The sequence below is a fragment of the Leptosomus discolor genome, chromosome 2 (assembly GCF_034619465.1).
Source record: "Leptosomus discolor isolate bLepDis1 chromosome 2, bLepDis1.hap2, whole genome shotgun sequence".
Taxonomy (NCBI): domain Eukaryota; kingdom Metazoa; phylum Chordata; class Aves; order Leptosomiformes; family Leptosomidae; genus Leptosomus; species Leptosomus discolor.
In genome coordinates this window covers 76,602,487-76,623,097 of record NC_141392.1, presented here as the reverse complement: position 1 = coordinate 76,623,097, position 20,611 = coordinate 76,602,487, and positions in this window count along the sequence as shown.

Below are 20,611 nucleotides of genomic sequence, written 5' to 3'. Positions count from 1 at the left end.
TAGCTGCATCTAGACCATATGTTTACTGTCTGCTTACTGTCTGCTGATGGACTTATATTGGGAAGGTTGTACTGGGGTTGTGTCATACTGGGAGTTTCTAGAATAAATGTTTCTTAAGTTATGAAGTCACTATTTTAATAATAATAATGTGTACGAGCTCTGCTTGTCTATTGAAACTTCATCTCTGGCAGTCAGTCCTCTTCCCAATTTCTAGACTAAAACAATATTCTTCACCTCTCTGCCAAATGCAGTACTTTCTAAATAGGAACATTTATAATATTTCCCTTGCTTTTCCCTTATGACATTGTGGACGTGCAACTTACTGTCCTTTGTTTGTAAGTGCTGTCTGTGTCAATCGAATGGGTGATACTAAGCAACCGTCAGCTATCTGGAAACGGCACTTATTTGCTTCATATCCATCATACTGTTTCAGATGCCAAGAAATGTTTTAAGTTGAATGCAGATATCTCATTGAAATGAACCTGATGGATGTAGGTTTCTAGATGTACACAGCTTACAGCAGGAAGAAAGTTAATTTTTCAAATGCATCCATGTGGTTTTGTGTCTAGGTTATATAAGGCTTTTGTAATGGAAGCAGGTTTTGGGGAGTTCTATTTGTACCTGAGTTCTGTGCTCTTCGAATCTGCATCTCACAGGGAGAAAGCAGATCACCTCTCACCAATATTCGTTACATCTCTCCTGGAAGATGGCAGCTGTGTAGACAGGTAGACTGAACTTTTTTTTTATGTTTCACAGGGCGTAATCTCTTTAGATTAGATGGGATCAAGCCTTTAGTCTTCTTAGGCTCACCTATAAGCCTAAAGTTCAGCATGTAAAATACATAAAAGTATTCAGGCATAAAATGTAAAATGCTGCATGATTTGTTTCCTTTTTGTATAGAGCCTGGGATTGAATAATGCTAATTTAAAGCTGTTGAGCAGTGAAAGTGAGGAGACACTGAATTTGTGTGGAGCACTGGCAATTTTTGGAACTAAAGTGCATTTTCTTTCAAAGCAAGGGATGCTTAATGGGGCTGGCCTGAAAGTGATGGCCCCAAACCCCATAGGTAACAAAATGGGACCTCAGAAACTGTTGTAAATAAACTCTTAATTCTGAGCACAAAGAAAGCTTGTTCTCCTAGAGTTACACTGCACTTCATGAAGTGACATCTTTGATCTTTGTTTTTCAACTCCGTGACTGCTGGACCCAACCTCTGCAGAAGGAAAAGGCTATTTATAATCCTCCCTTTTCCTCTGGGGAAAGTGACTGGAACAAGTAGATTTTACCATTGCCACGATTTACTCTTTAAAGCATTGATAAGTATGTGTGTGTATACGCATACATAAATACACCAGTTTGTGTGTGTGTACTTTAGATCAAGGTGTAGAAGGAAGAAAGGGAACAACCTGTGAATTCTCTTACTAGGTTCAGGGAGAGCACCCAGTCAGTCATTCCCTACGGCTAACATGGGCAGTAGGGCTCCCTTACGACCTGCTGTTCCATGCGCTTGTTTGCATCCTATTCACTTGCACACATCCTTGCCTGCTGTGAAAATTTGGCTATTCCAAACAAGATTAGCAATGGCAAGTAACCTGGAATGAAACTTCAGCTACTAATTGAATTGGGGCAGAGCCCAGAAGACAGTACAGCAGCACAAAAATACCCCACATTAGGAATGAATACTTGAAACAAGACATGATTAAACTGAAGGAGCAGATTTTTCACTTGTTTAGACCAAGCTCATCTAGGAGGAGCTAAAGAGTCATTGTAAAGTCAACGACAAAACATCACAGGATATATACCTTTTCTTACAAAGCTACTTCTGAAAAATAAAGCAACATCCTAAGATCACTAAATTAAGGACTAGAGTGACCGATTCCATTAAGTGTTCTAAAGTTAAAGGGGGAAAGAAATTAAAAGCATTTCTGAATATATCACTATTTTCATCCTCAGTTTGGCTTCTTTCTCTGTTATACTCCATGTTCACAGATAATTTTGCTTTCATTGCAGATATATTCCATCTAGCTCACCATTAAGCATCCAAGAAATTAACAGTCATATTGGAAAATTTAGTTTCCGTACAAGAGATGGTGTTATGCAGGTGAATGATTTAATTTGCAGAATAAGCAAAAAATATGTATTACATTATTGTTTATTTCCTAAAGTATGAAAGGTCCTCAGTCATGTGTTTATTAGACACTATAAACTTCTCTATAGTTTGTCTGTCTTTGAGTGATGATATGATTTAGTCTACTGTTTTATAATTAACTTCATAAAATTGCACTGAAAATTTGATTGTTAATGTGGCCTAATCCAGGAATCCTTACTGGGATGAAACTCTTTAAGTCAGCAGAGTTTTGTCTAAGGAACTTTGTTAAAAAATCAGGCTGCCTGCGTGTGACTGTATGCACACACAGTAACAACATTTGGTGTAGAGAGTTCTGTAATGAAAGAAAACAATCTCAGTCTTCAATGCTATTTTGCATACTTAGTCCTTTCCTCTTTGTATGAGTGTATGAAAACAGTATCACAGACTGCCAGGCCATGGAGATTTCTTCTTTAAAGCTCTCCGCAAAGTCTTTCTTGCCATCAATTCAGTCATGACCCATATTCTGCAGCAGGGTGGCATCTAATTAAAAATTTGCCAAGGGAAACAAACATGTTTTATTTGATATCTACTCCTTTCCCAGCCTATTTGCACTTGGCTGCACTGTCTGGCACCATCCTGCTGTACAGAGTAGAGCTGAGAATAACAACTCACTAAATACAGATGAATGAAATGTTTTCTTGATCTCTACATTTAGTCATGTTTCGATGATAACAACATATACAAATATACTAGAATGCTCTCCCTTAATCCTCCTTTTGTTAAATTCAGCTGCTGAAGTACTACAAGACAGAGAGCAATGTCTGTAAAGTAACCTGTCTTTTAAATGGCAGAGGAAATGCCTAACACGGTGTTTTCCCTCTCCTTAGCTCTTGTGTCCATCTGGAATAAGGAACATGCAACTTAGCCTGGCCTGTCAGGTCATTCAGAAAAATGCTCTTTTGGCAGCTGTTCAGCAATCCTCCTTCTGTTACTTGGTCCAGCCTCCCCATATCCTGGACATTAAGGTTAGCAGCATGTTCTTCCTCATATTGTACTAGCAGTAATGGGTTTTGTCAGACTTAGCCCAAAGAGGGTATCTGTTAATTCTGCTTATAATCAATTGGATGGCAGTCCTGCTCAACCCTTGGAACAGCATCACTGATGACTGCACGAACTGCAGTGATTGTGTATTATAGCATGTGACATAAAAATAAATGGTGTCACCTCAGTGATTTATTTAAAGTCTATTAGTTGGGTAAATGATGAAGCATAGCTAAAAATATACCTCAAGAGAGGACTGAAAGTGGTTGGAGATGAATTGGATTCAAAAGGCACAGATGAAGTCTTATAGCCTACGGTATGCAACAAGGCTAGCAATTGCAACCTGACCTTGAAATATGCATTCTTCTGGGATGGTGAAACGATCAGTTCCTGCCGCTTTCATTTGTCCTGTCTTATGAAAACAGAAGCATGGTTGAAACTCTTTGCAATGGGAAACATTCATGTCAGCATGACCCCGTAATGTTGGTTCAAAAGCAAGCTGCCAGGGTCACCAAGCCATTTCTGTTCCTCATCTTGTATTTGGCCTTTTTCCTTTTTTTTTTTTTTCATCCTGTGTTTGATATATGGTGCTCAGGAGCTGCCCTTGCTTCATAGATGCTAAATTGTTGTTGGGCTCCATGTTGCACTTTCTTATGGAGCTGTTGTGTCTCTTCCAGAGACAGCTGCATTACAGTGATGAGCTAAGTGACCTCATATGCAATTTTGAATTCAAAAGCAAATAGACATTCTTTAGGGCTTGTCTTTCCTTCTCTATGCTTATATTGACATCTCTTTCCATGTTCCTTAGGACACCTCATCCGTCCACCCCACAGCCCCCTCTTGCATCCCCAATGCTCCCCATGCTCAGTCTCTTGCCATCAGGCAGTATCCTCAGCTCATTCCTGTGTGTGGGAAGTGCCCTGTTTGCTGTCTAGCTGGGCAAGAAGCACTGTGTTTTGCAGCAGGTTCGTAGCCGTGCACATGCTGACTGCTGGGAGCCCAGCTGGCTGCTGCCTCCTGGGAGCTGAGCAAGACAAGTGAAATGGCTAGGGGTCAAATTCTCCTTGCCTTTTCCCTGAGCAAGGGGTTCTCCTCACTAGCTGAATGTTGATTTTGCAAAACTGGAAGGAGATTTATACTTTTGAGACCTCTGTTCTTATGTCAAAAGTATTTCAAATCAGTCAGAGGTTTCAAAAGTTGCTAGAGATGGGTTGAACCAGCAAAGGGAATGAGGCTAAAACATTTCCTGTGTGACACCAGTTTCTTTCTGAGTTTAAGAATGAGAAATGGACATTACCGTGGTTTCCCATTGTCTCATTTTGGGTCACTCAGAGCTGCAGTGTGGGGAGCGGAGGGAAAGCCATCTCATGTAGCTGTGACTTGCAAGCTTCTGAGCATGAATTGCTGTTTCTAGAGCAGCATCCTATGCACTTTCTTTCCTTACACTGGAGGTGAATGTAAGGGAGGTCCTAGGGCCCGCACTCATCACAGAGACTGTCAGCTGCACCAGAACAAACTTGTTTGACCACTGCATGGTTTGCATCCTGTCCCAACACAAGCAGGATACCGGTTCTGCACCGTGCAGCTGAGATCCATTGGCCCAAACAAGCTGATAACCTGACAGCCCACCAGAAAAAAGCTTAGTATCGCATAGTCAGAGACACCTGCTTGCTGCTGATCAGGAATGCTTTGTGCCACTGATCTCATTAAATGTTTGGCAGCCCATGGGCCATGTCCCAGGGAGCTGCTGCACTCTGCAGCCACTTGATGGGCACCCAGGCGTTGGCAGATGGATGGCCAGTTGTGCGGCCTCCCAGAGTTGGCCATGGTCAAGTTAATCCCAGAGGCTGGTTTCCATTCCATCTCACATAGAAGTCTGAAATTCCCTGTCTCCATTTCTAACCAGATCCTGCAGCACTAAAATCCTCAGTGGCACTGAGCAACCTCGGTTTCTTTCCCAAATTAATCCTCTGTGCTGCCATACAAAGCGCTGATGTTGTGTGTCTCTGCTGATAACCATGAGTAGTCTTACTCTGGCAATAGCTCTTCACCCCCCAGTTGAAAAAGACTGATCTTCCAAATATTTGAAGCTCTTTCACTGTCTAAATGGTGAATGGTTTCTTTCCCACAGAATGGCAGTGACTGTATTTTTCATTTTCAGATGTCTCCTCTCTTCTGTAAATAATTTAATGGCTGCTGCATCCATTCTGGATCAGTTTTTGGTGATTTATAGTCAGTAGGTATTAGCTAACTAATCAAACTCTCACACAGAGGACAATTAATGCAACCAACAGAGGGAGGGACAAAGATGTCATACATCTGTTATTCCAGATCAGTATGTAAAACTGGAAAAAAAATCTAGTATAATCTCCTTAGATAGGAAAGGAAGATGGTTGCAGGATGCCACAGGCTGCGTCTGTGCTGAGGGACACACCAGTGCCGTGGGTTACCCACTTGACACAGGCCAAGGCCCATGGTGTGCCCCTTCAGCCCATGTGAAGCAGAGCTGGTTGCATGATGCCAAGGGAGCTCTGTGCTCTGCAATACCACTGTGGTCTAGTTGATTGATAGCGAAGACTTGTGGGCTGTGCCACGAAGGGCACAGCTTAACCAGCCTGTGCAATAAGCTCTCATGCAGACCAGCCTGTTTGATACTGGTCTAGGACCTTCAGAATGGGAAACTCCCATGTATCTCTAACATCAGCGCCCAACTTTTCTATACTGACTTTGTTTACAGGCTGAACTATTTCTCAGGAACGAAGACACTGCTCATGTCTGCCCATTAACTTCTGAAGAAGTTGCTGACCACTGTTTTTTTAACACGTTGTAAGTTCCCTGTGCTCAGCCAAGCAGGAAGAATTGTTCTTTGGGCAATAAGTCAATTTTCTACTATGACAGAGCAAAGGTGTTCTTTGGTAGATCTGACTGCAAACTGGCACTAACCCAAGCCAAGCTAATACCTAGGAGAAGGAACTCGACTCTCAAAACGTGGCGCTTTTTTCCCCATTTTGGTCTTTCCCTTTCCTGCTATCTGCAAAAGACAATAGCTCTCCTTGATTTACAGGGAAATTAGTGTGCTTTTTTAGCTCTCCTGGACTTCAAAGTGCCTGTGCCATTTTTGAAATATGACTTCAAGAACTTGGAAAAGTACCACTTGTTCCTACTTGAAAATTAGGATTATTTTTATACAAATATGCAGAAATTTCTGAGGTTCCTTCATACCAGGAGCCATTGGGACTTAAATAGGTGGTGGGGTGAGTGTAGTTTTTTGTGTTTGTGGGGAGACAAACTGATTTTCCAGATAAGTGATCTAGATATACAATTATTTGTACATATTTGAAAATGGGAATATTCATATTTTATTTGCAGCTGATTGAATGTCGAGAATGTTGTCTGATTTATAAATTGGGTACTGCCTCTGAGTCTACTGCTGCTACAGGTTCATTATGCCTGTGCTCAATAAGAAATGCTTTTTTTCTGTGACTTTCAACGATCCCAGTGAATTATTATATCATAAAGCTAGGGTAAATGAAAGCATACAGAATTGCAAATCTGCACTGATTTAGTAGGAAGTGCTGCCATTCTTTATGATAGCAAGCACAGAATTGATACTCATGATATTTTAGGAAGGAAATGTAGGTCTAACAAGTTGGAGCATTTCAGCAAGTGGAAGAAATTCAGTGTTTGGGAGTGAAACAGGATCGGCTGCTGCAAGCAACCATGCCAACCACTTCTTTTTCTGCTGGGCGCTCTCCAGGTTTACTCTGTGCCATGAAAAGGTGTTTGTTACACACTGGCCAAGCCCCCTCCACTGGGTAGGGGTCAGTCTGGTGCACGTGTGAATTCTAAGCACTACCTGCTTTAGATTGCCCTGGGCCTCCACCATGATGAAATGTAGCAATGGGCTCTCGGTTGTAAAGGCACATTCCCAGCTGCCCCATTTCTTGGTCTGAATTGGTGGTCTGAGTGCTACGGTTGTCTCGCCATAGCCTGTCGATGGGACTCTGGCTTCACATCAAAACCTGTGGAGATAACATGTTCATTAAAGGAGGAAATCCAGATACCCTATAAGAGTTTCTAAGCATCAGTGAGTTTAAAGTTTAAAACATTGCAAAATTATGACAAATAATACGTGGGCCAGGATAAGGCCATTAAACATGACTTTGCTCATCCTGTAGAACAGAACTTGTCCTCCATGCTTGTATGCCCACTTAATAGCTCCTCAGACTGATTTCCTGGCTTTTACATGGGGTACCGTGTACTAACAGGGTACTGGCAAGACACAGTTAGGGCAATTTTTTTATTATTCAGTGCTGATCAGCTGGAAGTCAAGCACTGAAAACTCTGCTCATTGAACAACCTGCGGTTTGAAGGTGCAAATAAAAAGGCATCCAACATGTCCAGCTTAGCCCAGGCAGCTTCACAGTTCCTATCACTACCATAATGCCAATATCAGGAGGTACATTATTTCTTTTTATTTGTCACTGTTTATTTCACCATTTATTTCACTTGTACTGAAATTAAAAATATGTAGACTGGCAGACTTTTCCCAGAGCTCATCTCATCTCTGATAGCTGATCCATAAGACCCAGTGTGTTTGTACCTGTTACATATAGGGAATGAGTAAAATGAGTGATGGAGAAGCTGTGTCTCATCTAAAGTTATTTGGTTGGTTCAGAAGGAGGTTATCAGCTTACCTTTTGAGAGGTGACTCTTCTCAGCTCCCATGTTTTTCCCCCCTCATTAAGCCTCCAGAAGCTTTCGTTTCCATTCAGCTGGAGAAACGGGGCCCCCAAGATAGTATGCTGCACACTTTCACTGAAAGGGAGGAGCACTGGGTAGTAGGCTGCCAAACTCTGTAAGTACACCAGGAGGCTCCTCAGTGTATACGAAAGGGACTGTTGTTTTTTGTCACACAGGCAAAGTGTTAGCTTTGAGTTAGGGCTGTACTTACTCTATGGTTACTTTAGGGAGAAAGGTAACCCAGTGGCAGGTGTGGAGACCCTGGTGGAGGGGAAGAGACTGGGACGTGGCAAGGGTGTGCAGGCCAGGCACAGGGCTGCAGACAGTGGCCTAGCTCCACTGGCAGCTGTGGGAGACTCAAGTGAACCTTCTCCCACTGTGCTGTCTCCCCGTGGTCTCCCATGGGCACAGCTCATGACGGAGAGGTGCGTGGAAAACAGCAGACACATGGCTAACTAAAGGTTGTGGAAGCTAATGTGCATTGCTCCTAAACCATTTCCAGCCTAGGTAAGGAGGTGAATTCTGGAGTTCTATCAGGTGCAGAACTGTTCTGGGCTTTTACATATGAAGCGTTCAACAGTGGTCCTAGCTAGAGATGGATACTGTGTGAGGAAGGCCTCTTTAATAAATATTTATAGCGGTTTTATTGTTTCTGTTAATTTTAGAAGAAGATGTAAGAGTCATAAAAAATAGTGATTGTAAAGATACCATGATGGGTAAAGATTTTGTCTTTTGCATAAAGGTGAGAACAACGATCCTCTGGTAAACTGCTTGTGGTTCTGTATCTTGTGCTGAATACATTACGGGTTAGGCAAGGCCTTTAAGAACTTATCAGGTACTAAAAAGCAAACTCCTATGCAAACCCTTAACAGCTCTTCTGTTTTTGAAATAGCTTAAATTATTTAGTTTCATATACTCATAAGCTTCTTGCCAGCTCAGTAGGCTGTATGAGAGTATGAGGAAATAACTGCTAGCTGCAGACTCTTTGGGGAAATATTACTGAATTTGTGAATGAAATTATATGAACCAGAACTTGAATAAAAGAATTCTGAGTTTATTTACAAAACTGCCTTAACTATCTACTTAGTCTGGCATACTGGTTGAAATCTTTCTTGAGGTTTAGTCTCCTTAAAGTTGTGGAATTCCATAGTTTAGATATTTGTAATACTGTACATAATCTGGAGGGTATTTTAAAATTATATTGTTGGCAGTGTTTTGGCTTTGTTAGGTTCACAGTACATGTAAGCCCTACATGATACTAAGAAGAAAATGTTGTCTCATAGGATGAAGTTCTGAAACTCAAGAGAGACATTATTGTTGAATATTGCCCTAAGTAAGTGTATCTGATATAGATGTTTACTATATGTCTAGTATGTGTTTAATATAGATCTAGTATAGACATTTCTATACAAACACATCATGTTTTAAACATAACTCTTGCTCTGAGGGCATCTTTTTCATGTGGGTAATATGAACTTACGGACTTCTACATATTATGAATTTAACTGTAAGCCATTTTGAAAGCTGAGGACAAGAACATTTTCAGTGGTTTAGTGTGATAACATTACAGGCAGTACAAACCACATCACTGGATAACAGCGAATATGTCACTTGGTTTCTTTATGAGGAGAAAGGATTGATGATGGGATGCTAAGTAGAGGCACACAACACCAACACTTTTTCGGTATTTCAGCAGAAATACCAGATAAACATCATTGACACGAGTGATAAATTGTAGTGGAAATAATGTGCAGTAGATCAGAGAAAGAATGAGTGGGATGTACTATACTGTGAATTTAATCTAGTTTGTAAGACAACTTGGGAGAAACCAGAGGTTCAAACAGAGTTGGACTTTATTTTATTTTAATCCTACGTTCCTATGCCAATGTTCAGTATTTTATGGCTTTTATTCCCAGATAAGCTTATGTTTCTGGGACCTTTGTCTTCCATACAATATCATGAAATTGAGCACACATGCCAAAAAAGAAGGGAAGAAAAAGAAGGAAACAGGCTATTTCTAGTCTACTTTCACTGAGAAACAGACCATACTTAATATACCACCCTAGACTAGTCTATGTGTCACCTTTCTACTGGAGTGCACAGCCTGTGATGAAGCCACCTAAGAGCTTTACGTTCCAGATCTGCTCCGTCAAAAGACTTGGGCAAGAACCTGGCATGTGGCCAGCATCCAGGCCTGTCTTCTCACATGCCCAGGGAGGCAGAGGCAGAGCAGCCTTGGGAAAAAGCGCAGCAAGAAGCAAGCTGCAAGTAGGGCAGCTGTTTCAGTAAGCCATGTTTTGCAAATGATGTAGATTGGTGTCATGCTGCAGACACAGACTACCTTTAACCCACCTACAGCTTATCATATGTATAGGTAAGGCCAGACTAATGGGTCTGGAGGCAGCTTGCAGCCAGAGGTTGGAGTGGAGTTTCAGCACAGCTCAGTGACGATGCAGTCTGACTCAGGGTCACACTGTCTAATTCACAGTTCTGCAATTAACTTGTCATATCATGCAGCTCCTTCCTGCTTCTGCTTCCTTATTGTAATGTAAGTATCAACAGCTACCACAAAGTGGCTGCTGTATTAGTTTGCAGATATTTCCAAAGCATTGTAAAGATATATGTAAGATGAAAAGCATTAAATCTAAAATTTACTTTGGTTCTTAAACACCACTTTCACAATTTTTATCATGCTGGTTGTCACAGTCCAGAGGAATCATAGCTTGTAAATTTTGCTGTAGAAGATGACAGATGTCCATATAGAAGGAGATTAGGTTCCACAAGTGCAGAGCTTATCTGGGCCGATGAAGCCCTGCACAACACCGCATATTTTAATTATGCCTTTTTAGGCTGAATCAGCGCGTGTCCCAGCACACCCTGAGAGGTCAGCTCATTGGGTACTACAAAAGCCTAAGAAGCCTCTTAGATGACTTCCCTGTCATCAGAGACAAGTACTTTATAACTGGACTATCTCAAGGAAAAAAAAAAGAGTGAGACTTAAATAAAAACCTTGCAGCTGATCCCAGGTTTGTATCATGTTTGCAAGTGTGCTCTGGGGGGCCAGATTCCTCAGTCAGTGGGCATTACTAAATAAAGGTGAATACGTGTTTGTAAGGGGAATGGTAATCTGGAAGTGCCCTGAGCAGTGTGTTCTGCCAGTCTTCAGGCAATTTTTGATTGATGAAGAATGTGCACAGTCAGAGTCTACGGCAAACGCTGGCATATGGAGAAGGAAAACTTTGGAAATGTGCTTGCTTCTAATCCCAGCACTACCTGTAAGGGGAAAATAAATGGATAATCTCATTTTCAGGATGTAAATCCTCTGCTTTAATGATTAAGCCTAGGTAGTAACTGTTGTTTTACCTTTTACATTTTATTTATTTGAGATTTGAACAAAACCTGTTAATAAGTTGCAGACTTGTGACTTGTTGAAAGTTAGGAAAGGAGAGGAAGAGCACACAACAGACTAGAGGATGACACTGTATCATCTTTTCCTTTCAGAAGGGACTTTTATTTGGACATGTCACAAGGATCTCCCTCGAAACTTGTGACTAGCAAGGTGAACCCTTCTGCTGACTGTGGATGTCTCTGGGTTCCCTATGTTAGCACCCTCAGGCAGATAGTTTTAGATGTGAAAGCAGTCCCCCAGCACACTGGTTTTGCTCTTGATCATCTTGTTCCCCAGCAACAGAGAGGCTCAGCAGCAAACACAGAAAAATATTTGTCAAGGTTCAGGCAAAAGCTTTATTTCTGATACCAAAGGTTGGAAGTATAGTTACAAGCCCAACAAATCGTAAAACGTGGTTTAACGAGATACTTGAGAAGGTGATCATCACCCCTTCCCTGTTGTTTAACTGCATGCCAGCTGCAGGCTTAGGGAGCTAAACCAGGTTTGGGCAAGCTCTTATCTGGCTAGCAGTTGCTGGGAAGTAACCCCATCACAGGCCCATGGCATGCACCATTTTTCTTCCTTTATCTACCTGGTTTTATCAGGTGTTGTCCGAGCCATTGTATTTTGTCCTCCCATCTCAGGTGCCCTGAGAAGCTTTTAAGCTCCATAGCGTTTTGCATATTACCATAAAAAGTTGTACACAGGCCATTCATGACACATTCACTCTTAACTTTAGAAGGAGCCTTCTCTGGACACAGTAACAGAAGAGGTAAGAGTAACACTAGAGAAAAATATTTAGTAGACTTGCATTTCATGCTCAAGCTAACCCCCACCCCAGGTTCTCCCAGTCTGGGGGTTTGTGGGTCACACAGTGGCCATCTTCTGGCCTGAACTAATTTGAGAGTCAGGACCAAGAATGGTGAGTTGTCATAACAACTGATCTGGTTGTCATCCTAGTTTATTAGCAAGGACTAAATCAAACATGATTTATTTGCACAGAGGAGCTGAGTTCAGCTGCAGAACCTATACTTCTGCCATTCATGCTATGCACTACCTCCCACTTGTGGTGTCACAGGGATGTTGAGTGAAGAATAAAGCCATGGTGCGTTTCAGGATTATCCATCTTGTGACAGAGAAGGTCTTGCAGAGCATTGACTCTGTTGGGATATTCAAATTCAGATCAGCAAGTCCTAGCATTGTGCACCCTAATCTGATACTGGCTGGTGCCTCTCGGACCTGTAACTTTTCAACAGCAAGAAAATATTTCAATACCCTGTAATACTTTATAGGGTTATATATTAACAATTTTGAAGAAGTGTAATAGTAAGTGTATTAACTTATAAGCAGTTAAACATTGTCCTTTTAACTTTAAAGTGAAACATCCAAAACAATGAAACCTCCTAGAAAACAAGCATGTGGACATAATTATGCCCTTTTATTTTTTAAATAGCCCTGAATTTTCTGAGGTTGCTTTTTCTCCTCCTGTGTTTCAACTCTTGCCTGTGTCTCTCCAGCAGCTTGCAGCCCAGCCACACTCACTTTCATACGCTTGCTCTACCATGCTGCTTTTCTGTGTTTGATACAAAAAGGAAACCAAGAGCAAAGCCTTACCTACCGGAGGGAGCCAGATGTGAAGGTGTCCCACAAGCAGGAAGCATGGGGACCTCAGCAGCATGCCCTTCACACCTGCATGGACCTGCCCCTGCACAGGCTGGCATGGAAGCTGGTGCTCATGCTGGAAAGGGAGCTGCAGGGAGCTGAAGAAAAGGCTTTAATTAAAAATGGCTCCTGCCCTTTCAACCCCTCTGCCCTTTCGTTGTCCCCACTTTATCAGTTATTACCAATTAAGGTTTCACTTTCTGTTTAACTGAAGCTAAGAAGCACCTTGTAGACAGCAACTGTCAATTAGTTATGATGAAAGCAAGAATTTAGCTTCCATCTTGCCTGCATTTAAGGGGTTATAGCAGGACATTAATTCAATTGCTTTCTTATCTTCTGAAATAATCTCATTGCCTGCCTTTGTGGCTGCCAGGCGCTTGCAGGGTGAGCAGGTCCTGCCTTCCCTGTCCCTCCCTCTGAGAATAACCTGCAGCTGGGTGGAAGAAACAGTGTATGTGGTGGACGGGGGGGGGGAAGGTGGCTAATTACAGTGGAGGAAATACAGGGTGGAAAAAAGATAGGTGGGGAGTGAAGGGAGGAAAAAGAGGAAAAAATAACATGGAAGAAAGGAAAGAAGAGACTGAGGGAGGAGCAGAGGGAATGGGAATAGTTACAATGAAAATCTTTCTGCAAATATATGTGTGTGTGTGTATTTCTGTAAGCTTAAAATTCATTAATATAAATGGAAAATGTTTGAGAACAGCCACCTAACTTTAGGTGCCTGTCTCTGACTAGGCTCCCCTGATAATCAATAGGTGCTTTAAAGGGGTGACTTGTTTCAGACTCCTGCTTTTGGATGAGATGTGTTTTATGCTGGAAGTGCCTCTTTCTCTCTCCAGGGACTCAGGGGAGGTGCTCGTATTATCAACATCTTTATTTGTTTGGTTGACTCCCCTATCATTCCTGATTTTGCTATCTTTATGTTATACAGAGTCCAGCTGCAGTGGTATGAAGGGAAGACTGTGGATATGTACCTTGCGCCGACCCATGCTGGCTTACCTAAGCCTAGCAGTATCCCTTAGAAAAAGGCAGAAGCACTTGGGTGCAGCAGAATTGTTATCTTACAGAAGACAGTAAAAGACTCCAGCAACAACTGCTGCCTTGAAAGGAAATGTCAGAAGCAGGAGGAAAGAGGAAAATGTAGAGCTGTGGCTTTTGTGCAGTGGTACCATCCTGTCCTTCCTTTCCCCTGCCTTTTTCTTTGTACTTAGATTTGGCATGTGAAACTAGGTCATAGCTCTTAGCCATACATGTTTGAAAAGTACTAATCACCTTGTAAGCATGACATAGCAACTCTGGGATGTTTGGGGGGGGGCTTTAGGGTTTTTTACATAATGTAGAAAATCTGTTTTATTTGGGATTAGACTGTGTTTTATCAGTTTCTTGGGAAATGGCACTGCAAATTGTTCATGTGTTGCTGGGGTAGGTAGCACCCGGGCTTACCTGGATGCAGTGGACTGTCCTTATTGTCTCTCTGAAGAAGTTAGGTGCCACATCATAGCAGAGTGGCATAGCGTTGGGAGGCCTTTGCAAACACAGCTACAGAGAAGCCAGCCTTAATGTCCTGTGGTGAGGTGGGGAAGTAAGGCATCTGTGACAGGCTGCCCACAGTCCGTGTCCACTGAAATCTGTAAAGATGAAGAATATCTGGACGGTGTGTGTGCTTCTTCCTTTGGAAGAAACCCTGGTCACCCTGTTTGCTCTCTCCCTGCTGGTATCGTTTACGGGCTGTGATGTAAAGTGGAGGAAATGGAGAGTGCGAACACTAATCTCACCCTGAAAAGCGTCACTTCTCTGGTTTCCTTAGGCACAATTTGTGCTTATCGTTCTTGTGCAAAAGTTAGTAGGGCACAGCTGGTTAAACAAACCCAGCCCAAATATAATTTCCGTGCTTACAACACAGAGTTTTTAACCTTCCATTACTCCATCCCAGCAAAACCAAAGGTCTACTTTTTGCATTCAACTTTGCTTTTTTTTTTTTTTTCAGACAAAATGGAAAAAAAGATTAAAAACCCTGAAAAACTACTTACTTCAGAAAAAGATGAACTTTATCTCCAAGCTGAATTTATCTCCCTTATTTCAGAAAGTACTAGCTGCATATTGTACTACTTCTTCATGTATGTGAAGACAAGAAATGGCACGTTGTATATAAAAACACAAAAATACATTATTCATGTAATGTGTAGTATTTTCATATCTTCTGGCAAAAAAAGTGGGCTGCCTACTAGTAATTGCACATCATATTTTAAAATAATGATACAGATTTTTAATGCCTGTCTGCTGCTTTGCCCTGCCTGTCTCCTGTTCTAGCCAGAAAATGCATATTCCTGGGGGAAGAGACACTGCATGCCCGCAGCACAGCAGCTCATGCCCTTGTTTTATAAACCAGGTGCTTTAAGAAAGTTTCTTTCAAATTTCTCTCAAATTCTTCAGGTTTTGGAGGTCAAACCTCCAAAATGATGTATTCTACACATCAAAGCTAAATCACGTTATGTCTAAAATACACTTGGTCCAAATCTTAGAGGCAAATGCTATGTTCAAGTAACAGTTTTATCAAACTTAAAAAAAATGTCTTTCTGGGAAATAACAGGCAGAAATAAGCCTCAAGATGCTAAACACCTCTCACTTATTGCAGTAACTCAGATCCTTCCATCCTCGACCACACTCTTTGCTGTCCCCAGATGGGCGTACCTTCCTTAACTTGTGGTTCATGCCTCACCCTACTGAAACACTGATCATTTTCAAAACACTTCCAGAGAAGGTCAGTATTTGATAATGTTAAAAGAGATTTTGTTCTAGGCATTAAGCCATGAAGATCTTTTTATTTAGGTTGTCACTGGAGCTGGGGAAATAAGCGTCAGTGGTTTTAGTCTGGATGCAGCTAGCATGTGCCACTGATGAATGGTGTTAATGAAGGGTGCCTGTCAGGAAGGAGAGAGCTCAGTCCCCTTGGTTTAGAGGCAGAAACAAAAGTAAAAGGAAAGTAAGGATCCTTTAGTTTAAAGATCAAAAGTAATTAAACCAAAACCCAGCCATGCTGTGTTGCCTTTTCCTATTTGTGAAAGTATTCCCCATCTTACCAGTTTATCAAGTATTGTCCCTGTCCCCACATACACAGAAGCAGCAGGCTGAGACGTTTGTGTCCTCTGACTTATTTCTGCTGAAATAAGGAGAAGAGGGGACAGGAGCAAGGAGGTACCTGGGCTGGCCCTGGCAGTGAGGGTGCTGGAAAGGGTGCAGTGCAAGGGAGAAGGACTGCAAGGGGAAGGCTGCCTGCCGTGTCTAGCTATTTGGATAGATAAAAACACTGGAAAAAAAGCGGTTGTAAGGGACCCCGGGGAAGCAGTTTCTAAACCAGAAGCTGTGACACCGGATGGGATGGTGACAGCTGGGAGCGAAATCCTGAGCCTGAATGAAATCCAGGGCTTGACCTTGCTCTGGAAGCCCCCATGGCATCCCAGGAAGGTCTCATTTGGTGCCAGGAGTGGTTGTGTCCCAGGAAGTGAAAATATTTGCTACTTTGGTGTGTTTGCTTAGGGATGATCAACTGAATGTTTTTATTTGTGCATTTTTTTTTGTCTGCAGGCTGCTCTCAGATGTCTCCACTTAAGCCTAGAAATTGTTGGTGCATTTCATGAAGTGGTTTCGTATCTCCTGGCTTTTGCTCAATTAGGGAATTCCCCAAACTGTTTTTGTGCCTTAAACACAGAGCCTCTGACCCTGGACTGGGGAGGGACCAACAGGATTAGTAAGTAACAAATACTGTGTGCTTAATGTAGATGGTTCCAGGTGCAAAAGAGTGTGAAATGCTGGTGGTAATAAAGGGACAAAAGGAGCATGAAGATGAGATTGATGTCAGCTGAAGAATAAAAGTCGAGATAAAATTCCACCCTTCTTTTTTCTTTTTCCTGCTCCATTTTACAGATGGAAGACTGTTGTGTTTCTGGAGCAGCCCCACAGAATCACAGATCTGTTGCAAACTCACAAAAAAGCAATGTACCTACTGGGCTCAAGAGGTCTGCTCCAGCAGGGAACAGAAAATATGGCCCAAAAATTACTTTTCCGCCTCTAGCAAGTGTCTGTTAAGCCATCTGGTCAGCTCATGATGATATTATCTTCACCAGAAGATTACAAATGCAGGCTTGGGTTCCTCCAGTAAATCTGTCACTTGATTCTCTTTGCAAAGGGTGAACCAGCTGAGGTGTGTGTTGTCCTGCATGAACATGTATTTGTGCAGAAATAATACCAGTTTCCCTAATAGCTTTGACCTGTTCAAGTTAAACTGTACCGGAGGAGTGGGATTTACCTACCTTTTCTTTAGAGATTAGCAGCGAGGTATGTACCTAACCACCAGTTCGATACCTCTGCTGGACACTGTTATAAAGACATCTTCAGAGGAGTTGCTTGTCCCAAGCTAAAATATGTTCAAAGTGAGCGGGATGAAACCCTCTTCAGAGGTGGCTAGGATTACAGGAGCCAAATTAAACTTGATGCCTGATATTTAGGCAACTAAAGCCACATGAGATAATCCTGTCCCAAGTGCTGAAGTGCTCTTGGCATTTGGCTTTTCAGCCCCTGGATTATTCCCACAGTATAGTGAGCTGCAGTTTCAAAACATAGAATCGTAGAATCATTAGGTTGGAATAGACCTTTAAGATCATCAAGTCCAACCATTGACCTAATACCACCATGCCCACTAAACCATGTCCAAAAGTGCCACATCTACACATTTTTTGAACACCTCCAGGGACAGTGACTCCACCACCACATGGCACGTTATGGATGCCTTCTCCTCTGTGGGTGTGTGTACTGCATGGTTGGACTGTATTCATGTCACCTAGAAATGCCCATGTTTATATATCTGTACATTTGGTACTGCTCAGATGCAACTCAGGGGTAAAAACTTCACCTGCACAGCTTCCCTTCTGTCCTGATGTCTTTTAAAAAATGAAAAATTGATTATGACAATTGGGTAAAAATATTAAATTCCTCAAGAATTATTTGGGAAAAAAAAAGAGCGACTACATTTGTCTTTTAATGTCTCCAGATTTTATCCCTTACGTATTTTTCTTTTAATGTGAGTAATATTTTTATTATCAGTTCTGAATTTATCTTCTTGAAATTTCATTTTGGAAGGGAAGAAAGGACCCAGTGAATCATAAATACTTGTTACAGCTTTTATTTTAATACTGTGTTTGTGAATGTTTCATTTTGAAGTGGGTTTATTTTATTTTTTACGTTAACAAAAAGCACTGCCTGTTCTGTAGTGTGAGCTCATTGTACCATCAAGTGCGTATCAGTAACTTCATTTGTATATGGCTGAGAAAGCTCACGTAAATTAGCACGTTTAATGAGCTTTGAAATAATCAAGAAGGCTGAGCTCAGTGATCAGTGAGAAACCACATAACCAGATGTAGGAGGAATATTATGTGCAATGTATTTCAATTTCAGATACATCTAATGTGTGCCGAGCTGCCACACTTTTAAAACAGAAGATACAGACAATGATGGAGTCCTCGGTACTCTGCTGTCTATACAACACATTTTGTACAGACAATTTAACCCCATTGCTCATGACCAAGAGATCTTTTTTGTTGCTGCTGCTGAGGAGTAATTTCCCTCTCCCCAAAATCAGGCCATTTAACTTCCTTAAATGATGGCAGCCCCTACAGCCTGACAGAGAGAACATTGGGTTTCTGTAACAGGAACTTCCAAGTTAAATCACTTGTACGGTGGCTCTGCCTTGAGAGGCAGTCAAGCCCTGTGCACACCTTTCCTATAAACACCAAGTAAGGGCAAGTGCTCTTGTAAGGGTAATGACTTGTAGAGACCCATTGCTTTGAGAAGTTTTTTCCTGGGCTTAAAGGGAATTAAAAAACTTTAGAGCCTCAGCAGAAAAATGTTCATTAGCTTGCAGAATTGAGCCCCAATAGTATTTTATTAAAAACAGTTGGAAAATTTGTCCCTATCATTCCTTATCAAGTAGTAACTAGTTTAGGTCTTTGGACTCAGTAAAATGCCATCTTAGGACCTGATTCTGCTCCTGTCTGACAAATCTAATTTCAATATGATAATCAGTAAGATATTCCACTGTCCTTGTTGGTATTTTATAATAATCGACTTTTTAATGGGAAAGGCTAATAGAAGAACCATTCCTTTGAGATGCTTGTAACTTTTCTTTCCTACGTCTTTTCCTCCCTGACCTTACTACATCCTCATCATTCTCCACCTGCCACAATCTCTTTTCTTAAAGCCTGGTTTTGTAGCGTTGAAGGAGATGTAAGCACATTCTTCTTCTGCCTCCCAGGAGAGGGACAAAAAATGAAGAAAGTCATGAAGTACAAAACTCTTGGAGGGAAAACGAGTTTACAGAATGGAGATATTTTTACGTGCATTTCCTGACACCTTACCTGATAAACTTACTGTTCTTGGGACTCCAAGGACTGAACTTCAAGACATACAGAAGATGATTGACAGCCTCCAGAATCCACAGGATCCCAGCGAAGTGGCCCAGCTGCTATCCATTCACAGAGAAGTGATCTTTCTGCAATTTGATGCAGCAATCAGGCATTGACTATACTAGGAATTACAGCCTGTTAGGGATGGGACTAGCACCTTTTTTATAAAGAGGCTTTGTTTTGTTCACAAAGAAAAAAAAAAATGTTGGACAGTTTAATTTAAATTTCTCCATGGTATCTGCTCCAAGATCATGAAATGTGGCCTGTAAGTGTAGAAATTTTCCTTTCACTAAAAGTGCCTATTCTCCTCTAACTAAAAGTGGTGAAGTCCTTGCGTGATTCATTGAGGGATTTCAGCGCACCATGTCTGAGTACAGCTGTCCTATTATCTGAGCATTATATCACCTTTGTGTTGTGATTCATAGCTTGCTAAATCAGGGAGGTTAGTAGCTGCTACAGAGGTAGACTTATGAGTTAATCTTTTCTTTTTGCTGCGGGATCTACATTCAATTTTATATTTTCCTCTGTCAAAGAATGCTTAATAAGCAGGTACAGGACTTACCTGCTTATAATGAGATCTAGGTTTACCCTCCTGTAAAATGTTGTCATTTACCCCACCACAGAAACCCAACTGAGATATATTTTTCAGGTCTTTCTAAAAAGTAACTGTCTTCCTTTTTCCCCCCTCTCTCCTCCCATATGTTGTCTGTCAATAATTGTCACAGGGTGGTTTGGATGTACTCAACGAAACAGCCCTGACAGAACCAAAACAATGGCAGGAGGTGCAAAAGTAATTTCAACTCTCCTCCTCTCTGTAGATGCCACGTGGTGGCATGATGCAAGACTAGATTTGTAGGTGTAGCCTGTGTGGGCAGGCAGGCCATGGAGTCCACCTGGAGAGAAACAACTCCTGGACTTGCTTTGAGTAACAAGTGGGACCAAGTTCAAAAAAATGCTGCAGTTAGAGAGCTGTTCTCTAAGAGCAGCCATGGTGTGCTTGCATAAAACATCCTTGAAGGAACAGCGAAAGCCAAATAAACATCGCCATAGCTGAGCTCAGCTTCAAAGTGGGAAACTACATAAAAAGGAGAATACATGCTGAAAAAAACCCTAGAAGGATTAGCTAGGAGAGGTTAAATCCTTGCAGATGGCATGGAGACTCTTTGGGGCCATACTGGAGGCATGCAAGAAATGCACACCACATGTGAAGAAAGACTTAAGAAAGGGTAA